Source organism: Salmo salar, chromosome 08 (genome assembly GCF_965601325.2).
Source record: "Salmo salar chromosome 08, fSalSal1, whole genome shotgun sequence".
In the NCBI taxonomy this organism is placed as follows: domain Eukaryota; kingdom Metazoa; phylum Chordata; class Actinopteri; order Salmoniformes; family Salmonidae; genus Salmo; species Salmo salar.
This window is the reverse complement of record NC_138298.1, coordinates 4,600,001-4,602,500: the sequence shown is the minus strand read 5'-3', so window position 1 is coordinate 4,602,500 and position 2,500 is coordinate 4,600,001. Positions and strand designations below refer to the sequence as shown.

The 2,500-nt window shown below is 45.7% G+C and overlaps 9 non-coding genes across 9 annotated transcripts; all 9 read left to right on the top strand.

Moving 5' to 3' along the window:
• Nucleotides 1-38: 38 nt before the first annotated feature.
• On the top strand, nt 39-157 carry LOC145856946 (5S ribosomal RNA). Its single transcript, XR_014377837.1, has one exon. It is a non-coding gene; the product is annotated as a 5S ribosomal RNA (ribosomal RNA).
• A 139-nt stretch (nt 158-296) lies between these two features.
• LOC145851596 (5S ribosomal RNA) lies at nt 297-415 on the top strand. The gene has a single exon (XR_014373448.1). It is a non-coding gene; the product is annotated as a 5S ribosomal RNA (ribosomal RNA).
• A 139-nt stretch (nt 416-554) lies between these two features.
• Nucleotides 555-673, top strand: LOC145856945 (5S ribosomal RNA). The gene has a single exon (XR_014377836.1). It is a non-coding gene; the product is annotated as a 5S ribosomal RNA (ribosomal RNA).
• Nucleotides 674-812: 139 nt separating this feature from the next.
• Nucleotides 813-931, top strand: LOC145856944 (5S ribosomal RNA). The gene has a single exon (XR_014377835.1). It is a non-coding gene; the product is annotated as a 5S ribosomal RNA (ribosomal RNA).
• A 409-nt stretch (nt 932-1,340) lies between these two features.
• On the top strand, nt 1,341-1,459 carry LOC145885012 (5S ribosomal RNA). The gene has a single exon (XR_014396592.1). It is a non-coding gene; the product is annotated as a 5S ribosomal RNA (ribosomal RNA).
• A 139-nt stretch (nt 1,460-1,598) lies between these two features.
• On the top strand, nt 1,599-1,717 carry LOC145854647 (5S ribosomal RNA). The gene has a single exon (XR_014375531.1). It is a non-coding gene; the product is annotated as a 5S ribosomal RNA (ribosomal RNA).
• Nucleotides 1,718-1,856: 139 nt separating this feature from the next.
• Nucleotides 1,857-1,975, top strand: LOC145881871 (5S ribosomal RNA). The gene has a single exon (XR_014393439.1). It is a non-coding gene; the product is annotated as a 5S ribosomal RNA (ribosomal RNA).
• A 139-nt stretch (nt 1,976-2,114) lies between these two features.
• LOC145881860 (5S ribosomal RNA) lies at nt 2,115-2,233 on the top strand. Its single transcript, XR_014393428.1, has one exon. It is a non-coding gene; the product is annotated as a 5S ribosomal RNA (ribosomal RNA).
• Nucleotides 2,234-2,372: 139 nt separating this feature from the next.
• LOC145856943 (5S ribosomal RNA) lies at nt 2,373-2,491 on the top strand. The gene has a single exon (XR_014377834.1). It is a non-coding gene; the product is annotated as a 5S ribosomal RNA (ribosomal RNA).
• The last annotated feature ends 9 nt before the right edge of the window (nt 2,492-2,500 follow it).

Sequence of the window (2,500 nt, the reverse complement as noted above, 5' to 3'; positions counted from 1 at the left end):
ACTTTGACTATATATGTTGTAGCAAGAGATTGTTTCTCGCTTACGGCCATACCAGCCTGGGTACGCCCGATCTCGTCTGATCTCGGAAGCTAAGCAGGGTCGGGCCTGGTTAGTACTTGGATGGGAGACCGCCTGGGAATACCAGGTGCTGTAAGCATTTTGTCCACGAGGGTGTGCTCTTGCACTATTTCATCAGCAACACTGCCTTGTATTAAGCATTTAATGATGAATTGACTAAATGTCTGTTTTATCAGACTCACTTTGACTATATATGTTGTAGCAAGTAATTGTTTCTCGCTTCCGGCCATACCAGCCTGGGTACGCCAGATCTCGTCTGATCTCGGAAGCTAAGCAGGGTCGGGCCTGGTTAGTACTTGGATGGGAGACCGCCTGGGAATACCAGGTGCTGTAAGCATTTTGTCCACGAGGGTGTGCTCTTGCACTATTTCATCAGCAACACTGCCTTGTAGTAAGCATTTAATGATGAATTGACTAAATGTCTGTTTTATCAGACTCACTTTGACTATATATGTTGTAGCAAGAGATTGTTTCTCGCTTACGGCCATACCAGCCTGGGTACGCCCGATCTCGTCTGATCTCGGAAGCTAAGCAGGGTCGGGCCTGGTTAGTACTTGGATGGGAGACCGCCTGGGAATACCAGGTGCTGTAAGCATTTTGTCCACGAGGGTGTGCTCTTGCACTATTTCATCAGCAACACTGCCTTGTATTAAGCATTTAATGATGAATTGACTAAATGTCTGTTTTATCAGATTCACTTTGACTATATATGTTGTAGCAAGAGATTGTTTCTCGCTTACGGCCATACCAGCCTGGGTACGCCCGATCTCGTCTGATCTCGGAAGCTAAGCAGGGTCGGGCCTGGTTAGTACTTGGATGGGAGACCGCCTGGGAATACCAGGTGCTGTAAGCATTTTGTCCACGAGGGTGTGCCCCTGCACTATTTCATCAGCAACACTGCCTTGTAGTAAGCATTTAATGATGAATTGACTAAATGCAGCTTCCTGCCTTTTTAATAGGATCAAATTTCCTTGTGTTTTCAATTAGCATCTGCCTTGTATTTATAAGACAAACAAGAATATTGTTGCTGAATGCAGCTTGTGTGTGCTTTGTGCTCCTTTGCCCTGTTGAAATGATGAAAGGAAATAAAGTTTGTATTTTATCCAACTACCTGTGCTAAAAAGTGATGGGAACAGTGTTTGTAATTTCTTCTACTTTTTCAGTGACACAAAGTTCAAGCTGCTTATCTAATTGGTGAAAATGCAATGTCTGTTTATCACACTCACTTTGACTATATATGTTGTAGCAAGAGATTGTTTCTCGCTTACGGCCATACCAGCCTCGGTACGCCCGATCTCGTCTGATCTCGGAAGCTAAGCAGGGTCGGGCCTGGTTAGTACTTGGATGGGAGACCGCCTGGGAATACCAGGTGCTGTAAGCAGTTTGTCCACGAGGGTGTGCTCTTGCACTATTTCATCAGCAACACTGCCTTGTATTAAGCATTTAATGATGAATTGACTAAATGTCTGTTTTATCAGACTCACTTTGACTATATATGTTGTAGCAAGAGATTGTTTCTCGCTTACGGCCATACCAGCCTGGGTACGCCCGATCCCGTCTGATCTCGGAAGCTAAGCAGGGTCGGGCCTGGTTAGTACTTGGATGGGAGACCGCCTGGGAATACCAGGTGCTGTAAGCATTTTGTCCACGAGGGTGTGCTCTTGCACTATTTCATCAGCAACACTGCCTTGTATTAAGCATTTAATGATGAATTGACTAAATGTCTGTTTTATCAGACTCACTTTGACTATATATGTTGTAGCAAGAGATTGTTTCTCGCTTACGGCCATACCAGCCTGGGTACGCCCGATCTCGTCTGATCTCGGAAGCTAAGCAGGGTCGGGCCTGGTTAGTACTTGGATGGGAGACCTCCTGGGAATACCAGGTGCTGTAAGCATTTTGTCCACGAGGGTGTGCTCTTGCACTATTTCATCAGCAACACTGCCTTGTATTAAGCATTTAATGATGAATTGACTAAATGTCTGTTTTATCAGACTCACTTTGACTATATATGTTGTAGCAAGAGATTGTTTCTCGCTTACGGCCATACCAGCCTGGGTACGCCCGATCTCGTCTGATCTCGGAAGCTAAGCAGGGTCGGGCCTGGTTAGTACTTGGATGGGAGACCTCCTGGGAATACCAGGTGCTGTAAGCATTTTGTCCACGAGGGTGTGCTCTTGCACTATTTCATCAGCAACACTGCCTTGTATTAAGCATTTAATGATGAATTGACTAAATGTCTGTTTTATCAGACTCACTTTGACTATATATGTTGTAGCAAGAGATTGTTTCTCGCTTACGGCCATACCAGCCTGGGTACGCCCGATCTCGTCTGATCTCGGAAGCTAAGCAGGGTCGGGCCTGGTTAGTACTTGGATGGGAGACCGCCTGGGAATACCAGGTGCTGTAAGCATTTTGTCCA